Source organism: Lissotriton helveticus, chromosome 1_2 (assembly GCF_964261635.1).
Source record: "Lissotriton helveticus chromosome 1_2, aLisHel1.1, whole genome shotgun sequence".
NCBI classification, from domain to species: domain Eukaryota; kingdom Metazoa; phylum Chordata; class Amphibia; order Caudata; family Salamandridae; genus Lissotriton; species Lissotriton helveticus.
In genome coordinates this window covers 276,168,362-276,194,835 of record NC_136058.1, presented here as the reverse complement: position 1 = coordinate 276,194,835, position 26,474 = coordinate 276,168,362, and positions in this window count along the sequence as shown.

Genomic DNA, 26,474 nt, shown 5'->3' with positions numbered 1-26,474 from the left:
ACGCAATCACAGGCTCTCATGTATAGTCATTTATATATGCCAACTCTCACATGCACTGTTTTACATATGTACTTACTTAGACATGGAGCAGTGAGATAGCCATTCACTCACCAACACATCCATGCACACAGTCAACCACCCATACACCTGTTTCCACATGCACTCTTGAACCCATATACCAAGTGAATCAACTGCTCACACATATATGCACAGAGTCACATACCTCCCAGCCACCCCCACACACACTCACCCTCACATACAAATATTTGGGCAACCAATCAATAACCCATATAACCACTCATATAGCTACTGATCAACACATGCAGCAGCTTACACAACAACAGACATACTCATGCACACATTCAGACAGTTTAGTCACTAACCAATGCATTTAATAAGACACTTTTAATCACTCACTCATACAGTCAGTCACGCACCTACTATATCCTTCATCCAGACACTCATACATCCACTCATTCTTCAATATATAAAACATATTTTTACTTTACAGAAACACACAGACACTGGATGATGTCATCAGTGATGTCATCAGTGATGTCATTTGAGTTGTCATCAGTGATGTCATCAGTGATGTCATTTGAGATGTCATCAGTTATGTCATCAGTGATGTCACTGACCATGTCATGAATGATGTAATATGTGACATCATCAGCAGTGGATTGCGGGCGCCCGAGTTATAGTGAGTCCAACTAACATTAACGTGGGAATTTCAATGGTTTTGTATGAGTAAAATGTTCAGCTAACTATAACTGGTGTGAAACCTATGGTTTTTTCAGTGAATTTCAAAGGTTTTTTAAATGCTAATTCCTAACTATAACGAGTGTTAAACCTATGGTTTTTTCAGTGAATATATATATATAAATATATAGATATAGATATAGATATAGATATATATATATATATATATATATATATATATATATATATACTGTGACCCACAGCCAACCGATCTCAAGCACCTCCTGACATACACAGACAACCCCCACCACCACCTCAAAGACTGGACACAGCTCACCACGCCAGTCACCACAGTAATCATGATCTCCATTCACTCAGGAGCCCTGATAGACCCTTGCCCCCACCATATCTTCAACCAGGTACAGAAAGAAATCCGCAGCGCACTCACCAACATCCTCAATGCATCCATCTACATTGCCTCCATTCCCAACGTCTGGGAACACACAGATGTTAAACCACTCCCGAAGAAACCCTCTGGCGACCCCAGCGAACTTAAGAACTACTGCTCCATCTTCTTGCTCCCCTTCCCGGCCAAGGTCCTGGAGAAAGCTATCAATCGCCACCTCACCGATCACCTATAAGGGAACAACCTACCGGACGCCTCACAATCTGTTTTGTGGTCCAACCAGAGCACCAAGACCACCTTAATAGCTGCAACCAATGACATCAGATCATTCATCGACTGTGGTGAGACAGGAGCCCTGATCCCACCCCACAGCGGCCTTCTACACCGTATCCCACCACTCTCACCACCAGACTCCACCACATCGGCATCAGAGGAAACGTCCTCAAGTGGATCGCCTTCTTCCTCACAGGTCACACACAGAGGTCTGCCTACCGCCTTCATCTCCGAATCCAAGAGCATCATCTGTGGCATCCCCCAAGGATCCTCCATCAGCCCACCCTCTTCAATGCGTACATGACGCCTTTGACTGACATCATCCACACCCACAAACTCAACATCATTTCTTACGCTGACGACATCCAAATAATCCTCTCTCTCTCACCAAAGACACTGCCACGACCAGATCCATCTTCCAGAACGCCATGACCAACATCACTCACTGGATCAGATCCAACTGCCTGAAGCTGAACACTGACAAGACGGAATTGCTGGCAGCTATCTTGGGACTCAAACTTATCTGAGTCGCAACAAAAAATAATTGAAAAAAATTAATAATGAGGCAGGGTGGGAATGCTGTGAATCCATAGCCCTGGTGGTGGGGTCCCACAGAGACCCCACCAGGGGTCACAACATTTTTTTCCCTAGTTTGCCACAGAATTACAGAGCTTCCCGAATCAGCACCAACATTGAAAAAAAACAAGAGCAGGCACACACACTTGTTTTTTCAAAAGCCCCCCTGTGGGCAAGGTCCCAGGGAGAAATACGTTTTATGTTAAGGGGGAGAGGAGCGCATGTGGCCACCCTCCATAGGCGGATCTCAGCCCTGTGGACCCTATCCCGCAGGGCCACCCCTTAATGGAGAGGGCCATGCGTTCATCCCTCATAGGTCAATTTCAGGTAAGGGGAGCACCACCCTCTCCCCCGGGGACAGGCCACCCAACTTGATGGGATGGGGTGCACTCAGTCCCACTCCCAGGTCGATTTCTGACCCGGGGACCTCCACCCCCTAGGGTCTGACAATTCAAAATAAATAGGAGAAGAGCTGCACAGCCCAAATTCCCAGGCTGTTTACAGCCCTGTGACCCTAACCCCTGGGCCCAGGCCTTGCAAGTAAATTGGAAGGGCAGCGCAGCCCGCACCCGGGCTGAACTGGACCCCAGGAATAGCAACCCCAGGGACACAGTCATTAATAAAATGGAAAAGGGGAGTCATGCGCCCCGCGCCCGAACCCCATCCCCCGGGTATGTCCATGTATTGCATTAATGGGCCTGGGGACATCATCCCGAAATGTAGCGGTTTCCCTGCCTGCACTAGTGCGGGCAGGAAAACCTCTTTTTGCTCTCGCTTGGCGGGAGCAATTTAAAGCTCCTGCCAAGCGAGAGCGAGTGGGTGGAGTAAAAATCCTCCCACCCACTGGAAGCGCACTTTCCATCTATTTCCCTACCCACTGTGAAAAGGACAGGGAAACAGATAAAAAATTGATTCCGCATGCAGGGAGCAGGATTTTTTGTGCTCCCTGCATGCGGGAGCAATGCTGGTTCTCACTGGAAGCCGGTAGCCGTGTGGAGCCACATGGTTTTTGGTTTCCCCAAGCATCCCAACAAAGGGGCAGATGGTGCCCTGGGTGGGCTCCAGGCTCCGACCATTGTTTTAGAGTTTTATATAGCACAAACTAGACCCAAGACATCGGGTATCAGAGCGCTTTACATGAGCACCAGTTTCATTACAGATGGACACATTCATTTTTGTTAGGCACGGGGAGATTAAGTGATTTGCCCAGATTCACAGGATGGATATTGAGCGTCGTTGCTGAGATACGAACCTGGTTCCCCAGCTTCGAGGTCAACCGCTCAAACCGTAAGGCTACATCCTGTCCCCAATGACTGGGGATGGGGTCCCCATGACCCCATAAATCGGCCTGGGGAGAGGGGCCATGTGGTCCCCCATGGCACTGGGGAATAGGGTCACTGAGGCCGAAATTGGCCCAGGGAAGGTGTGCTGTATATCTCCCTCCCCCTTTAATGATTGGTCAGGCCTTGGGGTATGGGGTCCCTGGGCTAAAATCAACCCTGGGATGGGTGCCAGGGAGCCCCTCTTGCCTAATATTAATTGCATAGGCCCCGGGTAATGAGGTACCTGGTCCAAATTGGCTCAGTGGGGCCACATATCCAACTCCTCTTCTTTTTGGAGACCAGGCCCCAGGAGATGGGTTTTCCGGGCTGATATCGGCCCAGGGAAGGGGGGGCTGCATGCCCCCCTCCCCATTCACTATATGGGTGGGCCCCGGGGATAGGATCTCCAGGACATTCCTGGGTTGTATGCATGTGGGGGGCAGCCAACTTCACACAGTGCTCGGTCAAAGGTTGTGGGTGGTGCAATGTTGGGTGACTACAGGGAGTTGCCTGCAGGGTCTGGCTGCAGGGCAGGCCCTGCGGGCAACCCCAGCTGTACATGACCAAAGGCCATGTGCAGCTGTGGTTGGATTAACGTGAGGTAATTAAAGCTTACCCAGTGTTTTTTTAAACTAGAAATTCACAAAAAACAAAGGTTACTGGGAAATTATAATTATTGATGAGAAAACAGTGCATGGTGGGGGTGTGACTTATAGATTTCTTAGGGCACGAGTCATCGTTTTTTAAAATAAATATAACTATAACTGCTGAATATCTATGGTTTTGTGCATGTACATTCTGATCCTAACTATAATGTTCTTGTACCTATTGCTTTTATTATTGGATATATATGTATATATATATCTATGTATACACACACACATATATACGTATATATGCGTTCATTCAATCATCTATTTATTCATTCATTTTTCTTATTCTTTGAGGTATTTATGTATTTATTGGATCCATGCTCTCCACCAATTCTTGTGATGGACTCTTTGCACATATATAATTTGCTCAAGGCGCATTCTGGTATGTAGACCGTGATTGTAATAATCATCAAAATTGGGCTTATTGCGGTGATCAGGGGCCAGATGTAGGTAAATATATTTTACCGACTCATAAATACCGAATTTTACCGATTCGGTATTTATGAATCGGTAAAATATAAGGAGGGAGATGTAGGTAAATCCAGATGTGGATTTACCGAATCTGTAAAAGTCGTTATTTACCGAATCGGTAAATACCGACCGGTAATGCCCATTCATTCCTATGGGCTTTGAAGCCCATAGGAATGAATGGGCATTACCGATTCGGTATTTACCGAATCGGTAAATACCGAATTTCACAAGGATGCAGGGGGTGTCACTTTGACACCCTCTAGCACCCCCAAAACAGGTTTGGGTGCCATGTGGCAGGCATACCTGCCCTAAGGGCAGGTCTGCCTGTCATATGGCACGGGTGTGCATGCACACATGTGCATGCACACCGGAATCGGTATTTTAACATCAAATTGAATTTGATGGTAAAATACCGATTCTGTAAGGCTTGTGGGACTCAGAAGAGTCCCACCTACATCTCAAAATTACCGAATCGGTAAAAATACCGATTCGATAATTTACAGATTCGGTAAATTTACCGATCGGTAAATTTACCGATTCTGCCCCCTACATCTCAAAATCCATTTACCGGTCGGTAACGGCCGAAATCGGCCGTTACCGACCGGTAAAAGCCTACCTACATCTGGCCCTTAGTGCTCTAAATCCCACCATTTATATACATACTACTTTTTTTGAAGGGTTGCCGACTTCTCAAATGGAATGTCGAATTGCTACTCAGTACAAATTTAAGTAAAATAAATCTTTAGCACTTTATTTTTGCTATTTTAGCACATACACTCTTACATTAGCACTTTATCTGCTATAGACCAAGACCCAATACTTTAGAATAGGAATTTGCATTGCTCATGCCTCGCTGATATTAACAATGATTTAACAGTCTGTATATTTAAGCAGCAAACGTCTGGTTCCGTTATATTATGCATTTTAAATGACATGGTGTTTTGTTATTACACAATGAAAATCTCGTTAAGATGTGTTTCCCAAAACAATGAAGGGGCATATTACCAACAAGTAGCGATAATTATTGCTAAATAGGCTTAGTGACGATTTTTTTCTCGCTGCCTATCGCTGGATATGTTAGCGGAGAAAACATGCTATCAGCAACGTTTTTCTCTATTGTGCTAAAATATCCAGCGATAGCGGCGAAATGCGTGAATATCGCTGAGAATCCAGCGATATTCACGCATTAGTGACAAAATGCTCTTAGCCATGTTAGCCACCTCCCATTGGATAACATAGCTAAGAACTGGTCTGAAATGGCAGAAACCGGTCCCCGGAAGCTTGTTTCCTTCCCAGTGTAAGAATTGGCTTCTGTAGTCTGGTCTGCCCTGTTCCCATGATGCACTGGGCCAGGGACAGACTAATTTGCATACAGCTAGGTTCTGAAACTGGGATGGTGCAATGAGCTAAAAAACGGTGTTGGATCTAGCCCTGATCTCTTGACTGGGTGAGAGTACTCTGCTTAATTCAGAGACTCTGTCCATCACCACCCCTTGTTGTAAATAATTTTGTCCACCCTAAGCGTGGAAGGGTATACTCAGATGTGAGTCCCTTGCTCATTGCACCATCAGGATTCAAGCAAGCCGGGCCGAAGACGCCTGAAATGGCAGAAACCGGTCCCCGGAAGCTTGTTTCCTTCCCAGTGTAAGAATTGGCTTCTGTAGTCTGGTCTGCCCTGTTCCCATGATGCACTGGGCCAGGGACAGACTAATTTGCATACAGCCAGGTTCTGAAACTGGGATGGTGCAATGAGCTAAAAAACGGTGTTGGATCTAGCCCTGATCTCTTGACTGGGTGAGAGTACTCTGCTTAATTCAGAGACTCTGTCCATCACCACCCCTTGTTGTAAATAATTTTGTCCACCCTAAGCGTGGAAGGGTATACTCAGATGTGAGTCCCTTTCTCATTGCACCATCAGGATTCAAGCAAGCCGGGCCGAAGACGCCTGAAATGGCAGAAACCGGTCCCCGGAAGCTTGTTTCCTTCCCAGTGTAAGAATTGGCTTCTGTAGTCTGGTCTGCCCTGTTCCCATGATGCACTGGGCCAGGGACAGACTAATTTGCATACAGCCAGGTTCTGAAACTGGGATGGTGCAATGAGCTAAAAAACGGTGTTGGATCTAGCCCTGATCTCTTGACTGGGTGAGAGTACTCTGCTTAATTCAGAGACTCTGTCCATCACCACCCCTTGTTGTAAATAATTTTGTCCACCCTAAGCGTGGAAGGGTATACTCAGATGTGAGTCCCTTGCTCATTGCACCATCAGGATTCAAGCAAGCCGGGCCGAAGACGCCTGAAATGGCAGAAACCGGTCCCCGGAAGCTTGTTTCCTTCCCAGTGTAAGAATTGGCTTCTGTAGTCTGGTCTGCCCTGCCCTGTTCCCATGATGCACTGGGCCAGGGACAGACTAATTTGCATACAGCCAGGTTCTGAAACTGGGATGGTGCAATGAGCTAAAAAACGGTGTTGGATCTAGCCCTGATCTCTTGACTGGGTGAGAGTACTCTGCTTAATTCAGAGACTCTGTCCATCACCACCCCTTGTTGTAAATAATTTTGTCCACCCTAAGCGTGGAAGGGTATACTCAGATGTGAGTCCCTTTCTCATTGCACCATCAGGATTCAAGCAAGCCGGGCCGAAGACGCCTGAAATGGCAGAAACCGGTCCCCGGAAGCTTGTTTCCTTCCCAGTGTAAGAATTGGCTTCTGTAGTCTGGTCTGCCCTGTTCCCATGATGCACTGGGCCAGGGACAGACTAATTTGCATACAGCCAGGTTCTGAAACTGGGATGGTGCAATGAGCTAAAAAACGGTGTTGGATCTAGCCCTGATCTCTTGACTGGGTGAGAGTACTCTGCTTAATTCAGAGACTCTGTCCATCACCACCCCTTGTTGTAAATAATTTTGTCCACCCTAAGCGTGGAAGGGTATACTCAGATGTGAGTCCCTTGCTCATTGCACCATCAGGATTCAAGCAAGCCGGGCCGAAGACGCCTGAAATGGCAGAAACCGGTCCCCGGAAGCTTGTTTCCTTCCCAGTGTAAGAATTGGCTTCTGTAGTCTGGTCTGCCCTGTTCCCATGATGCACTGGGCCAGGGACAGACTAATTTGCATACAGCCAGGTTCTGAAACTGGGATGGTGCAATGAGCTAAAAAACGGTGTTGGATCTAGCCTTGATCTCTTGACTGGGTGAGAGTACTCTGCTTAATTCAGAGACTCTGTCCATCACCACCCCTTGTTGTAAATAATTTTGTCCACCCTAAGCGTGGAAGGGTATACTCAGATGTGAGTCCCTTGCTCATTGCACCATCAGGATTCAAGCAAGCTGGGCCGAAGACGCCTGAAGTGGCAGAAACCGGTCCCCGGAAGCTTGTTTCCTTCCCAGTGTAAAAATTGGCTTCTGTAGTCTGGTCTGCCCTGTTCCCATGATGCACTGGGCCAGGGACAGACTAATTTGCATACAGCCAGGTTCTGAAACTGGGATGGTGCAATGAGCTAAAAAACGGTGTTGGATCTAGCCCTGATCTCTTGACTGGGTGAGAGTACTCTGCTTAATTCAGAGACTCTGTCCATCACCACCCCTTGTTGTAAATAATTTTGTCCACCCTAAGCGTGGAAGGGTATACTCAGATGTGAGTCCCTTGCTCATTGCACCATCAGGATTCAAGCAAGCCGGGCCGAAGATGCCTGAAATGGCAGAAACCGGTCCCCAGAAGCTTGTTTCCTTCCCAGTGTAAGAATTGGCTTCTGTAGTCTGGTCTGCCCTGTTCCCATGATGCACTGGGCCAGGGACAGACTAATTTGCATACAGCCAGGTTCTGAAACTGGGATGGTGCAATGAGCTAAAAAACGGTGTTGGATCTAGCCCTGATCTCTTGACTGGGTGAGAGTACTCTGCTTAATTCAGAGACTCTGTCCATCACCACCCCTTGTTGTAAATAATTTTGTCCACCCTAAGCGTGGAAGGGTATACTCAGATGTGAGTCCCTTTCTCATTGCACCATCAGGATTCAAGCAAGCCGGGCCGAAGACGCCTGAAATGGCAGAAACCGGTCCCCGGAAGCTTGTTTCCTTCCCAGTGTAAGAATTGGCTTCTGTAGTCTGGTCTGCCCTGTTCCCATGATGCACTGGGCCAGGGACAGACTAATTTGCATACAGCCAGGTTCTGAAACTGGGATGGTGCAATGAGCTAAAAAACGGTGTTGGATCTAGCCCTGATCTCTTGATTGGGTGAGAGTACTCTGCTTAATTCAGAGACTCTGTCCATCACCACCCCTTGTTGTAAATAATTTTGTCCACCCTAAGCGTGGAAGGGTATACTCAGATGTGAGTCACTTGCTCATTGCACCATCAGGATTCAAGCAAGCCGGGCCGAAGACGCCTGAAATGGCAGAAACCGGTCCCCGGAAGCTTGTTTCCTTCCCAGTGTAAGAATTGGCTTCTGTAGTCTGGTCTGCCCTGTTCCCATGATGCACTGGGCCAGGGACAGACTAATTTGCATACAGCCAGGTTCTGAAACTGGGATGGTGCAATGAGCTAAAAAACGGTGTTGGATCTAGCCCTGATCTCTTGACTGGGTGAGAGTACTCTGCTTAATTCAGAGACTCTGTCCATCACCACCCCTTGTTGTAAATAATTTTGTCCACCCTAAGCGTGGAAGGGTATACTCAGATGTGAGTCCCTTGCTCATTGCACCATCAGGATTCAAGCAAGCTGGGCCGAAGACGCCTGAAGTGGCAGAAACCGGTCCCCGGAAGCTTGTTTCCTTCCCAGTGTAAGAATTGGCTTCTGTAGTCTGGTCTGCCCTGTTCCCATGATGCACTGGGCCAGGGACAGACTAATTTGCATACAGCCAGGTTCTGAAACTGGGATGGTGCAATGAGCTAAAAAACGGTGTTGGATCTAGCCCTGATCTCTTGACTGGGTGAGAGTACTCTGCTTAATTCAGAGACTCTGTCCATCACCACCCCTTGTTGTAAATAATTTTGTCCACCCTAAGCGTGGAAGGGTATACTCAGATGTGAGTCCCTTGCTCATTGCACCATCAGGATTCAAGCAAGCCGGGCCGAAGACGCCTGAAATGGCAGAAACCGGTCCCCAGAAGCTTGTTTCCTTCCCAGTGTAAGAATTGGCTTCTGTAGTCTGGTCTGCCCTGTTCCCATGATGCACTGGGCCAGGGACAGACTAATTTGCATACAGCCAGGTTCTGAAACTGGGATGGTGCAATGAGCTAAAAAACGGTGTTGGATCTAGCCCTGATCTCTTGACTGGGTGAGAGTACTCTGCTTAATTCAGAGACTCTGTCCATCACCACCCCTTGTTGTAAATAATTTTGTCCACCCTAAGCGTGGAAGGGTATACTCAGATGTGAGTCCCTTGCTCATTGCACCATCAGGATTCAAGCAAGCCGGCCGAAGACGCCTGAAATGGCAGAAACCGGTCCCCGGAAGCTTGTTTCCTTCCCAGTGTAAGAATTGGCTTCTGTAGTCTGGTCTGCCCTGTTCCCATGATGCACTGGGCCAGGGACAGACTAATTTGCATACAGCCAGGTTCTGAAACTGGGATGGTGCAATGAGCTAAAAAACGGTGTTGGATCTAGCCCTGATCTCTTGACTGGGTGAGAGTACTCTGCTTAATTCAGAGACTCTGTCCATCACCACCCCTTGTTGTAAATAATTTTGTCCACCCTAAGCGTGGAAGGGTATACTCAGATGTTGAGTCCCTTGCTCATTGCACCATCAGGATTCAAGCAAGCCGGGCCGAAGACGCCTGAAATGGCAGAAACCGGTCCCCGGAAGCTTGTTTCCTTCCCAGTGTAAGAATTGGCTTCTGTAGTCTGGTCTGCCCTGTTCCCATGATGCACTGGGCCAGGGACAGACTAATTTGCATACAGCCAGGTTCTGAAACTGGGATGGTGCAATGAGCTAAAAAACGGTGTTGGATCTAGCCCTGATCTCTTGACTGGGTGAGAGTACTCTGCTTAATTCAGAGACTCTGTCCATCACCACCCCTTGTTGTAAATAAGAACTGGTCTGGGCAGGTGTGTTAGTATTTGGAGATATTCGCGCTTAGTGAGAATATTTCCATCGCTACGCCTGCCTTGCTAATAGGCGATAGCGACGCTAGCGACTATTTCAGTCGTTAACTGGTTGGGTACGCCCAGTTTGCATGTCATTAGTGATAAACATCGCTGACATGCAAAGCGGGCCCCAAACCGCTCGCTAACGCCTAGCGACAGCTTGCTAATAGTGCGATAGAATTATCGCCGCTTAGCAGTCGAAAACGGCGGTAATTGCCTATCGCCCTGCTTGATAATATGCCCCTGTGTTTAAGAAGATATTTGCACTTTAATTGTAAATTACTGGTCGTTTACACATACATATCCTTGAATTTTGGATTGTATACAATAACAGTGTATGATGGAGGCGTTATGTGCAATGGTTCGTGAAAGTAAGGATGTCTTTTATGTCTATAGATATGTTTGGACATGTGTTTTGCATTATACGAGCACTTATCACTTTAAAAGCACCGCGATGACGCATACCAAATGTCATGTGATAAAGGCCTGTGGTGGGCTGAAACGCTTTGTGGCAAGACCTGCACCCTAAATAAACGATTCAAGAAGGCACATTACCGTGGTCCGTTCTGTTTTTTTCCGATGGAAATGTGTGGCGGAATCCAGGAATAAATATATATATTGAGAGAGAGAGAGAGAGAGAGAGAGAGAGAGAGAGAGAGAGAGAGAGAGAGAGAGAGAGAGAGAAGAGAGAGAGAGAGAGAGAGAGAGAGAGAGAGCTCTAGGTTTTGGGCCATTGATAATACCCCTCTGTTCTCTGGCGTAGATAATTGTATGTTAGAAGTCAACATCATGGAGGAGGACTGGCTACGCCATTTTAAATCTATATATGGTAGTGACATGGCTATAGAACCTTTTGAAGCTATACCAACTACACCAACTAGGCAACAGATTGGTTTTCAGGTTGAGGAGGTCGAGAAGGCCATTATGACCACATCTGGAGGCAAGGCACCTGGACCCGATGGTGTCCCTGCGGATATGTATAAAGACAACCCTAGTTATTGGGCTAAACTTTTAACAAATGTATTCAATTCCGGAGTAAGCTCTGGGTTCCCCGCAACCGGGTCTTGCTCAATAATTATTCCAGTATTCAAAAAGGGGCAAAGGGGGGACCCCAGATGCTATAGACCTATATCTCTTTTAGATTCGTCTTTTAAAATTTTAGGGAAAGTTATCTTGGGTAAATTAGTAGATTGGGTTTCAAAGAAAGACCTCCTTTCCAACGCTCAATATGGGTTTAGGGTGGGCAGAGGGACTGAAGACCAGTGCCTTAACTTGCATTTAATAATAAACAAATACACAGTTGCCTCTAGAGGCTCGGTATTCATGGGGTTCATGGATTTGTCCACAACCTTTGACCTAGTTAATAGGTCAAGGCTGTGGACAATACTATTGGACCTGGGCCTCGATAAGGCGCTTGTGTATTTTCTGGCAGATCTACATAAAGATCTATATGCCTCAATAGGAATGTCTCAGGAGGGTAAATGCACAGCACGATTCAAGTCAGGGAGAGGGGTACGCCAAGGGTGTATATTAACTCCAATTTTATTCACCCTTTATATAAATTCTCTGGAAGACGCACTGGGGAAGGTAACACTCGATATACCGCGTATGGGAGGAATGCCTACACCCATACTCCTGTACGCGGATGATACTGTTCTTTTGGCCCGGACACCACTGGGGCTTCAGAGGCTGTTAAACTCTTTTGGCGAGTTTATGAAGTCCCTGGACCTAGTGATCAACGTGGGAAAGTCACATGTGATGACAATGGGAACAAAAAAGTATAGCACAAAAAACTTGTTCTGCAATGGTAGTGTGATCTCCAGAGTTAATGCCTTCACATACTTGGGAGTAGTATTTGATGACAGAGGTGCTTGGGTCCCCCAAATTAAGGCCAAAGTCAACTCCGTTAGAAGATCATCTGCGGCAATCTTAGGTTTTGCTAAGCGGCTTGGAGGGAAACCCTGCGAAGCTATTCTAACCATCTACAAAGCTAAAACAATTGCCGTAGCGAGATATGGGGCTGCAATATGGGGGATATAAAAATCCAGAGCTAATTCAACAGGAGGAAAATACATTTTTCCGTGCCCTCCTGGGCTTACCACAGTCATCAGCCACCTTTTCAATTCATCAGGAATTAGGTATGGGTTATATTGCCGACACGATCAACATGGCACCCATTTTGCTATGGGTAAAAACCTGGCTGAACCCTAACCTGCCATTGAATCACCGTATATTGCGGGACTGCATGAGCCTGGAAAAAGTTAAGGATATTCAATGGCTATCTTACATTAAAACAATGACCAATGCCCTGGGCCGTCCAGAAATTTTTACAAATCCCGAGGCCCTGTCAAAAGCTGACTTAAAATGGATCAAAGCAAACTTTATCAAGACCAGAGAGCAGGAGCGAGAGATGGGACAAGTCAGAAAATCCATGGTCAGGGAGCACTATCTATTGATCTCGACTTTGTCTATCCAACCGTACCTTACGTTAGTAACAATTCCTTTCCATTGTTGGGTATTGACAAGGTTTAGATTTAATCAGATGCATACACTATTAACTGACCACAAAACATGCTCCTCCCTGTAGATGTGATGGCCATTCATTCCAGGACACTACCCATTTTATGTTTTTTTGTTTCTTGTATAGAGCAGCCAGAAGAAAGTTTATTGTACCTTTGTTAAAGGAAAAGGGATTCCTGCAAGTTAAACCAGAACTATTGTATCTTCAGCTAATGGAATCCCCAGTAATCATGTTTGGAGTAGCAAGTTTCATAGTGGCTTCCATTCGTTGTAAGAATCAGAATGCAATAGATTAAATGACACTGCTGCTGTATCTTTCATTTTTATTACATCAAATGAAATGCCTTTAAAAAAAAAAAAAAAAAAAGAATTAGGGAAAAAACTTTTTGCACATGTATATATACAATTATTTTAATTGTTTTTATGTATATTACTGTAATCCCTCTTGTACTGTGACTTTTATGATTTTTTATGAATCGAATAAAGTGGTATTGAAATTGAAATTGAAATTGAGAGAGAGAGAGAGAGAGAGAGAGAGAGAGAGAGAGACCGTAGTGTGCACCAGTCCATGACATGATCGGGTTGGGAATATTTGATGGAGCAATGGACTCGCTGCTAATGTCTAATCAAATATTAAACTTGTCATCAAAAAATAAGCCGTATTTTCACAGTGTGTAAATAAGTGCAAAGCCAAAATGTACTGCCAATTGATTGCTTAGGTCTCCAATAATTTTAGGAATGTATTTTGTTGAATTGGATGCACTTAAAATCTGTTTAGAGAAATATGTAGTCTTTGGGGCTTTAGTCTGAGTCTTAAAAACAGCAATGATGGTTGTGCATTGGTTTGTATTTTTTTCTAAGTCATAGCATTTTTTTCATTTTCTTTCACCCTGTCAATGGTGAGTCTGCCTTGGAAAGTTTATGAGTGAAGCCAGGATTACTTTTTGTCCCATCGGGGTCATTGGCCTCAAATATGACAACAAGCTAAAAGTAAAGGTCCTAAGTTTTTGATAGCTTAGTGGCCTTCGGCCATGTGAAAATTGCTCTGCTTTGGGTTAGGCTATCCAGTCTCCTGCCCTCAGTGCCCATTGAAGCACCACTGGTCTACTCTTTTGTTAATTCTATTTATCTCAAGAAAGATCCATTGACACAAGTTGGTAGTAATAGTAGTTTCTGGAGCTTCCGGGCCAGTGCATTTCCTCAGGATCCAGGGACCATATTACCAAGGGTGGCGATAGGTAATTATCGCCGGTTTAGCGGCCGTTTTCGGCCGCTAACTGGCGATAATTCTGTCGCTCTATTAGCAAGCTGTCGCTAACTGATCTTAGCGACAGCTTTTAGGCGATAGCGAGCGTTTTGGGGCCCGCTTTGCATGTTAGCGATATTTATCGCTAATGATATGCAAAGTTGGCGTACTCAACCTGTTAGCGACTGAAAGCAGTCGCTAACGTCGCTATCGCCTATTAGCAAGGCAGGCATAGCGATGGAAATATTCCCGCTTCGCCAAAAACCAACGCCTGCTCAGACCATTTCTTAGCCGTGTTATCCAATGGGAGGTGGATAACATGGCTAAGAGCATTTCGTCGCTAATGCGGGAATATCGCTGTATTCTCAGCGATATTCACGCATTTCGCCGCTATCGCTGGATATTTTAGCACAATGGAGAAAAACGTTGCTAATAGCATGTTTTCTCCTCTAACATATCCAGCGATAGGCAGCGATAAAAAAATCGTCGCTAAGCCTATTTAGCGATAATTATTGCTACTTGTTGGTAATATGCCCCCAGGTTTCCTTTAGTCACTACAAATTCTACAAGTCAATTGTTTTGATTTTTGCGGGTCGGATCCCCAGATTATGATTCTCTTATTTTGTAATACCCTGACATTCTCCTTGAGTGGAGAAGTGTGGCTCAATGGTTAGAGCGGCAGACCCTGATGCAGAGGTCTGGCCCGGGACCAGGGTTCAATTCCTGCCTCGGCTGGTCTTGGCAGATCTTGGGCTCATAATTCCCCAGACCTGATTTCTCGCCTCGGTGCCTACTCTAAGCATGGGTCCCACGCTGCAACTCTGGGCAATAGCTTGCTTAGTCTCCACCACGGCCCCCAACAGCGCTAGGGATGCCTGGTTCCACCCTGGGGATGCCCAGGAGTGGACATTTCACGGGGAAAAACCAGGAAGGGTTCCCTAGAGGTATGAGTACCAGCGCCAGGACACTCCGAAGTATCAGTGCGCTTTACAAATACGCCTACATTTACATTTACATTTGATGCATTGGATTCTCCCCTCACACCGTTGTTTTCACCCTTGCCCTACACAGTCAATATACCCAGCTTTTGTGCCCCTAGAACTCACTAACAAGCATGTTGCACCTGCTCCAAACATCTACTTGTGAGTGGCTGAGGATGCATTTATATATTCTCTCACCCCACACTGTGAATGATTGAATGACAAAGAAGTACTCTCAGTTGTAAAGCGTATTCCAAAAGTATCACATTAGATTTGTTTGCACACACTCAAAATAGATAGGATATATACAAGGTGTAAGGGCCTCAACCTGCAATGAGAAAAAAATCAATTAGTCAATGAAAGCAAAATTTGGCCTTTATCTGTGGGTGAACCCACTTACATAGCTTTTTGGGGAGCAAACTTGCACTTCACAACTGGATTCACTGTGCCAGCCACACCCTTCCAATCCCCATTGTCCAAAAGGGTCAATAAAGATGAATCATCAGTGAAAGAAAATTGACCTGTTTTGGCCCCTCTGTTCACACTTGGAGAAACAAAGAGTAAATTGAACAGACCAATCCTCATCCTTTTGAGAAGCCATTCCTCTGAAAATCATCTGGGTTAAATAGAAGATATATCATGCTCACAGACAATCTGAACAAACCAGGTACCAAAAACATCTTGCCATAGGTATGCACATTGCAAAAACAATGCGCATACAACATAAAGCAAAAATAAATCCTAAAGAGAGAACTATGGGAGGGAGGGTTATCAAAGATGGTGATCTGGTACCACTGAAAAGCGGGATACTCTCACTGCAGAACATTCCTATTTTGGAATGGAGCACAAAAAGTTTCAAGCAAATTCTGCATGAATTTTCATAATCCACATTACCTGGGTTTGGGATGTATATAACTCCCCCTCTTCTAAAAACTGCACTGACTCCAAAGCGACTCTTTGTAGGCCAAAATTTACAACTGAAGTATAACTCCTTTTTTGTAGAATTATCAATGGATAGTAATTTACAGGGAATAGGGTGGACCCTTATCCTCCTAGCCATGCTCTCCTCTTCCATCCTTAGTGGATGCATCCAGATATGGCCCCCTTTAGCCAAATAAGCACTGGCAAAGCCAACAGGTCAGCATTTGTCGGAAAACAGCGTTTACAACACATGGCCTTACAACACAGTTGTTACAATGACCGCATTGTTACCACGCGTGCCGTTACATCGCAAGTCATAGCAACAACTTGCTGTAGGGGGCGTGCAACACCTTGGAAAGTGTTGGATTTTAAATCCAATACCTTCCCTGCTGTTGCACAAACTGGAGTAGGAATAGTAATTAATACTATTCCCGACTTGCGGTGTGTTTTAACAACGCGGTCATTTTAAGGGCTGCACTGTAAAGCCATGTGTGAAGAATGTATGCTAGTAACATCATACATTCACATTTGGGTCGGCGTAGTTGGAGAACAAATACTACGGCATTCCGCAAAGTTAACATTCCGCAAATTCACCATCTGACTCCCAATTAATAAAACAGAGACCTCATATACTTTTGGTAAAATAACAATTAACTCTGTCTTTACATGCTAAAATGCATATAGTCATTTCACAAAAGTGAAAATGAAGATTTAGCAAGCAGTGAGAGAAGTGAGGATTAAGGTATCCTCCATAACCTAGGGAGAGGACCAAAGAGATGCCTTGAAAACAAAGAGCATATCTTGCTGAACGATTCGGTGGTGGTTCCATCCTCTTAGGTCTACCCCAAGCACAGTTATGGGCAAAAATACAATACCAACCAAAGGCCCTGCAAAGCATTATGGGACGAAATTAGCAGCGGGCAGTGAATATTATAGTATCCAATATCAAAATAATTCTACAAAGAGCTGCAGTTCAACTGGTCGTTACTGGGTGTCCCTCACTAGTCAAATTCAAAAGCATTGAAACCCTTTCATGACGCTGCAGTTCCACTAGTCATTACTAGGTGTCCCTTATGAGTCTTATGACATCAATTTATGACAAGGAGAGGGCTGGGATGGTATCAGGAACAGGCCCACTGGGGAAAAGTATCGACGTTTCAACCCTGGCGCATAGAGGGTAATTTACATCCTCTGCAGGCAGGTCTTCCTCTGGACAGGGGGAGGGGGGAAGAGACATCCTAAGGTGAGGTAAAGTCAGGATACAGCCCCTTGTGTGGGGGTCGCACTGAAATTGCTGCGTTAGATTAAACCTCAATAGTTAAGGCTGCAGTGTTGAAGTGATCAGTCACAGGTGAATGCATCGCCCACAGCGTCTCATTCCATATTGTACGAGCAGCCCAGGGGGGACCATGCTGAACTCCTCGAGTAAAACACTCAGGGCCATCTGTAGGTGGCCAAATACCGGTCGGTATCGGCCGATTTCGGCCGTTACCGACCGGTATTTTGATTTTCAGATGTAGGTGGCCAAAATATTACCGAATCGGTATATTTACCGAATCGGTATATTTACCGAATCGGTAAATTTACCGATCTGTAAATTACCGATTCGGTAAATGTACAGAATCGGTAATATGGAATGTAGGTGGCACTGGAAACAGTGTCACAGGCCCTTAGGAATTCGTTATTTACCATGAAATATGATGGCATGGTAAATAACGAATTCCTGTGTACATGCACATCTGTGCATGTACACCTGTGCCATGTGGCACACAGACATGCCCTAAGGGCATGTCTGTGTGTCACATGGCATACAAGCCAGAAAAAGGGGTGCAACAGGGTGTCAAAGTGACACCCTGTCCCCCTTGTAAAGTCGGTAATTTTACCGATTCGGTAATTACCGAATCGGTATTTGCTATTGAATCCTATGGGCTTCAAGGCCCATAGGAATCAATGGCAAATACCGATTCTGTAATTACCGAATCGGTAATTACCGATTCTTACCGATTCAGTAATTGTTACAGAATAATTACCTACATGGCATTTACCGAATTGTAAATACCGAATCGGTAAAATTTGGTATTTACGATTCGGTATATGCATTTACCTACATATGGCCCTCAGTCTCCATGCAAAACCAATATTAAAGGGTCTCGGCCTATTTTTTCTCTTCTAATTGTGGGCAGGAAGATTTTCCTGCGCGTCTTGTTTTTGGCTTCCCCTACCCTTCTTGGTGGGTCTCACACCTATTAAAAAATAGTACGGTATGGGCAGCATAATTTTGGACTCTTTGTAGCTGGTGGAGTAATATGGAAAGCGCAAAATTAAAAGAGCATGCCATTAGGGCCAGGCACACTGGGTTTCCAGCCACGCCCACCTAGCGCACCAGGGTAGCCCGATTGGTGACAAGTACTTCCGGGGCCAAGAGGTGACACGCATTCGGCTGGGACCGGCACTGGGAGAGAGGAGGAGCTAAAGCCTATTTATGGCTGGGGGCTCTGGTCATCGTTCTCTCTTCGTCCAGCGCCGGCCCCAGTTGCAGTTCGTCCCTGAAGTAATTTTTAATTTGTCATGTTTAGTGTGGTGGAGTTAATTAAACATGGCCGTTTTTACCCACAACTCTGGCATCAAGTATTGATGTGTGGGTTCCATGGGGTCGGGGCTGGGAGCGACCTGGGGGTTCCGGGCTCTATCTCTGGGATCCCCTTTCCAAGTCACTTCTGCATTGTGGGATCCAAAACCTAATATCAAAACACACAGTGGAGAGAGGGTCAGAGGGATATAAAGTTTAAAGACCCTAACCTGGTTCGAATCCCCAGCTACACAATATGATAAACACAAAAAGAACCAAAGGGTCTAAAAGCCAGGTAATCTGATTGAGCTGTCTTCATAGACTGTCAAGTCTAGAGGTACCCAGGTCACCGCAGAACAGCCCCAGAACAAGGAACAACTGACGATCTGGAAAACATATGAGACACTCGACACACACAAAATATTATTCACAACTGGTCAACAAGATCCATACCATCAAATAGTGGATGGTATGTGAATAATATTTTGTGTGTGTCGAGTGTCTCATATGTTTTCCAGATCGTCAGTTGTTCCTTGTTCTGGGGCTGTTCTGCGGTGACCTGGGTACCTCTAGACTTGACAGTCTTTGAAGACAGCTCAGCCAGATAACCTGGCATTCAGACCCTTTGGTTCTTTTTGTGTTTATCATACAAAACCTAATGCCTGCCCTAGTGCTGCCCTCACAGCACCCTGCCACTCTGTCACTACAGACTGGAGGTGGTCTTCTCTTCCAAAATGTGTCATGTGGGATGAAAGGAGTGTTACACTGTCCTACCCAGCCAAGATCAACGTAATCCTAGGATTTTATTTGGCTTGTTGTAGGTTGCTGCATACCTCCCCTTCAAGAAGTCCGTATAGGGCATGGATCCTCTCTGATGGTGTCGGGCTGGAAGTGGGGGTGGGGTAAACTGGAAGTAGAGGGCGTGGGAATGAAACAGTCTCGGCGTGCCCTCACAGGTGACTCCTCATTCTGTCTCGGCTGGTGAACTGAGCTCGTCCCTCTCTGCATGTTGAACTGCCATTGTGTGCAAAGACTCCAGAGATCAGTGCAAAGTCGTCAGTGTCTGGGCACCATTGTGGAGTCCTCCCCTACCGTAGTCATCATGTGGAACATTAGTGTTGTCCCGCCATACTGGAAGAATGTTTGTGGAAGCTCATGGGCCCACGGGTGAGACTTGAAAAGCGTGAACTATAAGGAAGGGCACCATTAGGATGCGGCCCCCCGTGAACACGGCCACGCCCTCGTGGTTCCTCTTCAAAGGTTTGGGCATGACTACAGCTTGAAGCACTTCCGGGGCAACTTTGTGACGTCACTTTCGGCTGGGCAGGCAACCGTGAGGGGAGGAGTGGACGTGGGCCTATTTAGGGCAACTTGCCCTGGTGTTCGTCCTCTCTTCCTTATGGCACTGCCCTGGTATTCGGGGGACTCTGTGAATCTCCCACACACCATCCCTAGAGGGAGAGCTTGGAAAGGTGTTGGAAGTTGAATAGAGAGAGGTGGTAAGGAGGCCACATAAATTGCCTTACATTGTTAAGGGGAGTCCTCCTGCATACTCCCTAGGCCAGCACTGAGGGGGAGAAACAGTAAGCTCACCCCAGAGAGAATGGAGACACCGGCTGGGGGCAAGGGTGCCAGTTTACAAAATAGGGCATGGGGCATCCGCCCCTCATTATTCCCTACAAGCCCCGATGGGCAGCCTGGTGGTGGAGAGGTGAGCCCCTCAGGTGGAGGACAAGGACCAGATGGCAGGGGCTCACCTCTCAAGGACCCAGGTGGGTTGCGCCTTGCGTGGCTCTCAGTTGGTTGGGGGACGCAAGCCAGAAGGCCCCTTAGTGCTGGAGATTTGCTGATAGATTATGATTTTATGATCAACTTAAATGCAAATATTGTTTAACAATTGAATTTAATAAATCCATATCGTATCGAATTGTATTACTTATATATGGTCATGTTTGTGTGATGTTTTGTAATTAACAAGACCTCTTTTATCCACAGCTCTGGTCGTCAAGTATTGATTTGTGTGTTTTGGATGGGGGTGGGGCCAGGAGCCAACCTGGGGGGTCTGAGTCCTATAGTTGTGCGGTTGTTTAACCCTGTATGCGGATGACAACTGTAATAGGACCCGCACCCTCCAGATCTGGCCCCGCCTCCCCCAACATGGACACAATATGCAGTACCCCACCTTACATTCGTAATAACCAAGAGATTTCGTGGGGTAAAAAAGGCCATGTTTAATTCTCAACATTGAATAAACATGACACGCATACACTATGCATATTGATATCCATAATTACATTTTAAAACAACTGTTGTACATTTCCTGTTCCCCCAGCCCTAAGGGAGGAGCACCATCTGGTTCGCATCTCGCGCTGGGGTATCCTACGCCAGGTGCCGTGCACCTGCCCCCTAGAGTGGTTGGCCCGCACTCCTGTTCCTTGTCCGTCATTACCAGGGCCCACCCCTCTACCACCAGGCTGCCCTGGGACGCCCAGGAGGCTCGAAATCTGTCGCCCTAGCCTCCCCAGCCGGTGGTGACTTCCTCCCCGCGGAGAGCTTACCATATCCCCCCTCAGAGCTGGCCTATGGAGTCCGCCCGGCGGCCTCCCCTCAATCACTGTTTATTGCTCACAGGTCTCTTTTCTGCCACAAGGGTGGCCAAGGCCCTCAGGTCTGACACCCTCCCCACCTGCGTTCGCAATGAATGACCAAAGTTCTCTTATGAAAGTGTCTGTTCCTAAGTCCGACAGGTGTACCCCGTCTTGATGGTACATTGCTTCTCCACAGATCAACCTGTGCTGAATGTAACGCAAGCGGCCCTTCGCTGAGCACAACCTTGCCAACTCATCATTTAGTCTCCTCACTGAAACGTTCAAAGATCTAACCCGGACTCCCGGGCCCCATGTCCTGCGTGAAAGCATGCCTGACCAAACAATCTTTGCTGCCGGGAACGTGTGCCCCAGCCAGGCAAACTCTGCCAGTAAGGCCTCCTTGACGGCCAAGCGTCCTCTGTCCACCATGTTGTTGCCCCCCAAATGTATCACAATCCAATCAGGAGACTTGTGCCGCTTCTGCGCTCTGAGTTCCTTGACTATCGGCCTCAAGTGTCGGATCCGCATCCCGCCGACGCCATGCCACAGGAATTCGGTATCGCCCAAGTCTGCTGGCTTCACCACTCGATGTTGCTGCAAGCGCACCGCCGCACGACGCACGAAAGAGTGCCCCAGAACCCATACCACCGACTCGGGCATACTAATCAGAAGGAGAAAGAAGACACCGTTAAACACCATCCAACACGAGAAGGTCAATCCGAGTCATAACAGGTCAGGCCTCACATATCTTTTGTAGCAGCCCGACGCCCAGCGCCCGACACCCTTTACTGCGTCGGAAGAAAGGCCCGCCCCGGCCGCTAAGGTAGCAGCGCCAATTCTGAAGGAGTGGGAGGAAAACCCGGCAGAACCCAGACCCAGTTCCCCCAAGGCCAACCTGAAGACTGCCTTAAATTGGTACTGTGATAGACAGTGGCCATTCTTGTGTATGAACAAGGCCAGGCCCCCCCCCCCGCTGGACGTAAGGCTAGGTAGGCTTGCATCCGGGCTACCGGGCAGGCCGCCACTCCCGGGGCGGGACGAAGGTGGATGGAGGTACTCTTCCCACCCTGATCAGTTTTGGAACGCCTCAACAATACCACCAGCCCCTCCGGGGAAAGAACCATATCCCGAAACTGTAAGCCCCCCTCATGATCCAATCTGGAGGCCCCGACTATTTCCCCCAATCGGAACGCCCCATAGAAAGCCAGGCAGAAGGCTGCTCCCATCAAGATCCCCTCAAACAGTGAATCACACACAGACGGTAGGACCCCCAGGATGTCAATCAAGGTCGGGAGATCCAGAGGCCTACGGCAGTCCCGCCTCGGCCCCTCGAGTCTGGCCCACCCTGTCAAGGCTTTTCGGATGAGAAAGGAGGTTCCAGGGTCCCGTTCCCCCGCTACTTTGGCAAAGAAAGAGATTGCCGACAAGTTGGCCCTTGCATAAGCTACGGCCCTGCCCTGATCCCTTAACACCTGAAGAAAACCATGCATTGAGTCTGGGGAAAAGATTTTTGACGCGCCTGCCCGCTCAGTAAACGACCTGTATACATTAAAATGCTGTTGATACACCCGCCTCGTGCGGTCACTCAGGGAGGCACCTACCAGCCCCGCTAAAGCGGGGCTCCAATTGTCCACAGTGATGTAGGGAACATAGTCATTTGCTCCTCCGCCTGCGGGTGGAACCTCCGGAACTCCTGTAACTTGGAACGAGACAAAGCATCAGCAGCATGATTATCAATACCAGGTATATGCGCTGCCTTGAAAGTTAAGTTTAATCTCAAGCAAGCCAATACCAACAATTTTAGTAAGCGTAGTACATGCGGGCAGGAGGCTCCCTGCCTATTGATGACCTGGACAACAGCCATGTTGTCAGACCAAAAAGTCACAGCCCTGTCCCTGAAGCGATCTGCCTAGATAGTAACCGCCACCCAAATGGGGAAGAGTTCCAGGAAGGCTATGTTTTTTTTTGTCAGGCCACTCTCGTGCCAGGCCAGTGGCCATACTGCCCCGCACCATGCGGTGCCCAAGATGGCGCCGAAGCCAATGCTACCCGCTGAGTCAGTAAACAGGCCAAGTTCCGCACTGGACACTGGAGGGGCGGGCCACACCACCCGCCCATTGAAATCTCTAAGGAAACCACGCCACACGTTAAGGTCCTCCTTCACACTCGCCCTCAACCGCACCCTGTGGTGCTTCTGGGTGAGCCCCACCATAGCAGGGGCAATAGACCTGGAGAATGGGTGACCCATCGGGATGATACGCAGCGCAAAATTCAACTGCCCTACCAGGACTTGGAGCTGGTGCAGAGACACCTTTGGGCCTGCCAAGGCCGCCTCAATCGCCTGAGAGAACGCTAGTACCTTGTCCATGGGTAACCTGCACTCCCCGGCCACCGTATCTATTTCAATCCCCAAGAAGGACATGCACGTCTCTGGGCCCACTGTCTTGCTGGGTGCCAGGGGGACCCCAAATTCCTGAAACATGTCTACCAGTTCACTGAGCGCCTGCGCGCACCTGCCCGACGCAGCAGGGCCCATCACCATGAAATCATCTAAGTAGTGTACCACATCTGTGCACCCTGACCTGTATGAAAAGACCCATTGTAACATAGAACTGAAGGTCTCAAAGTACTTACAAGATACAGCGCAACCCATGGGCATACATTTGTCATAGTAAAACTGACGCTGTAACTGAAAGCCTAGCAAATGGTAGTCATCCGGGTGTACGGGCAACAGGCGAAAGGCCGCTTCAATGTCTGTCTTTGCTAACAAGGCCCCTCGCCCCAGGGCCCTCACTTTCTGCACAGCGGAGTCAAAGGACGAGTAAGTCACCGAACAAAGTGCTGGGTCAATGGAATCATTCACGGAAGACCCCCTCGGGGCGGAGAGGTTGTGGATCATCCTGAACTGACCTGGCTCCTTTTTTGGTACTACCCCCAGAGGCGAGCAAACATAATTGTCCCAGGGCGGGGCAGGGAAAGGTCCGCTACCCGGCCCAGGGAGCGTTCTTTTTCTACTTTTGCCACCACAACTGAAGAGTGAGTCCGGGCTGACAACAGGTTATTACACTGGCTAACGGGAGGGACATGAAAAGCAGGAATGCGGAAACCTTCAGAGAAACCCTCAAACAGAACCTTGGCCGCCACCCTATCAGGGTACAGGTCCAACCAATAAATCAGACGTCCAATATCTACCGGGGTAGGCAACTTAAACCTGTGGGGGTTTGATGTCCTTAGGGGCTGCACCTCCCCCCCCGCTCCTTTGCTTTTTTATTGCACTTGAACTCGGGGTGCGAGGAGTGACCACAGTAAGCACATGCGTGTTTAAACTTGCATTGCCCGGGAGGCCACGTGCACCCTTTGCTATTGAAGGCCCAACAAGCTCCCCTTTTTTCCCCCGGGCCCCCCTGGGATGTCCGAAAGGGCTGCCTGGTGGGCTGATCCTTCCTGCTAACACTCTCCAACCATGCGTTCACCTCTACCTGGTCCCACCCAATGCCTGGGTTTTGTTCCTTGGCCCACCGGAAATCCCTATCATAATTCACCCACACTGAGCCCCCGTGAGTCGCATGAGCCTTCACAATTTTATTAGTGTAGAATACCAAGGGGATAGCTAGATCCGGTCTCTTCTCTAAAAGAACTGTTACAAAGACATGGAAACCAAAAAGCCAGTTTGTCAGTGTCTCCTCCACCCTTGGCCTCCTCTCCCTAAAGGAGAAGTGTGGTTCAGGGGTTAGAGGCAGCAGGGGTTAGAGGCAGCAGACCCAGAAGCTGAGATCGGTCCTGGACCAGGGTTCAATTCCCCGCCTCGGCGGGGTCTTGGGCAAAAAATTCCACTGACTCGATAATTCTCGCCCCGGTGCTTCCTCGACTCACGGGTTCACACTCTGCGACTCTGGGCAATAGCTTGCTTAATCTCCACAACGGCCCCTCGCGGCGGGATGCCTGACTTTCACCTTGTGGATACCCTGCTATCTCACAGGGGAATACCAGGAAGGGTTCCCTAAGCAAGCGCCGGGAAACCCACTGCGGGTAGCTGTGCGCTATATAAGCTCAACTACATTTACATTTACAAAGGAACCTTCTTTGCCCTCCCTCTCCTTGTAATCTACATCCCTCCTATTGGGCCTAATTAGGGAAAAAATGTCAACATAAGCGCCTTTCCAAATTTTTTCGCGCATTTCTGGGGTCACGTGTGTCGCTAGCATACCTGATTGTGACAGCACATTGCCCTGCATACCCCCAGAGAACCACCAACCTCGCTGGCCCTCGCCGCATTGTCACCTGGCTTACCTCCTAAACTTCCTGGTGCCAGCGCGGCTGCCGGGGGTTGGGATCCACTCGCTCCACTTGAAGCCGCCTTGCGCAGTTCTACCACCTGCGCAAGCTGTCTCTGGATGTCCTGCAGCGCCCCTTGTTCTACCGCCTGCTGTGGAGCCCATGGCGCTGTCGCCCCTGTGTTCCCTCGCTCGCCTACCCTACTCGGGGATGCCAATTGTCCTACTAGCGAAGTAACTGATGCTAGCAGGCTTTCCAATGGGTCCTGCACCACTGCGACTGCGGCCACTGGCTGCGGTGGAGGCAGGGCCGGGGTGCCCCCCCCTGGGGCTAATGCTTGTAATGCCTCCCTGATTCCGGTCAACAGTGACCCGACCGGATCTGCTGGAGGAGGGACAATGGCCTGTGGCACGAGTGGCACTGGTGCGGGGATAACCACTACCTCTGGTATGGGTGGCGGAGTGTGGACGGGACCTACTGATCCCTCGTCCTCCTCCCCCGATACCGGAGTATGTCTACGTTTTTTGCTCCTGTCCCCCCCTTTACTCTTCTGCTGCGCCTTGCCCTTCTTTTTCAGTGGGGGAAACGCTGCTCTAGGTGGTACCCCTTCCCTGCGTGGCCTCTCTGCTATAGGTTCTGGCTGTTCATCCTCGCTCCCAGTATCATTATCTGGGGTGTCTTCTCCCAGCTTGCGCAATAGCAACTTCATTATTTGCGCTAGCCCCGGGTCTGTGTCCTTCCTCTCCTGCCCTCCTCTCTTGGGCGCCATCTCAATAAAGCCCCTTTTCCACGCGAGCTAGCCTGCGCTCGCGGTCTGCGCTGCTGGCGTCTCCCTGCCTATCCCCAAGCGCGTCTGCGTCGCCTAGCAACCCCACCCGGCGCGCTGCCCAGGAACCTA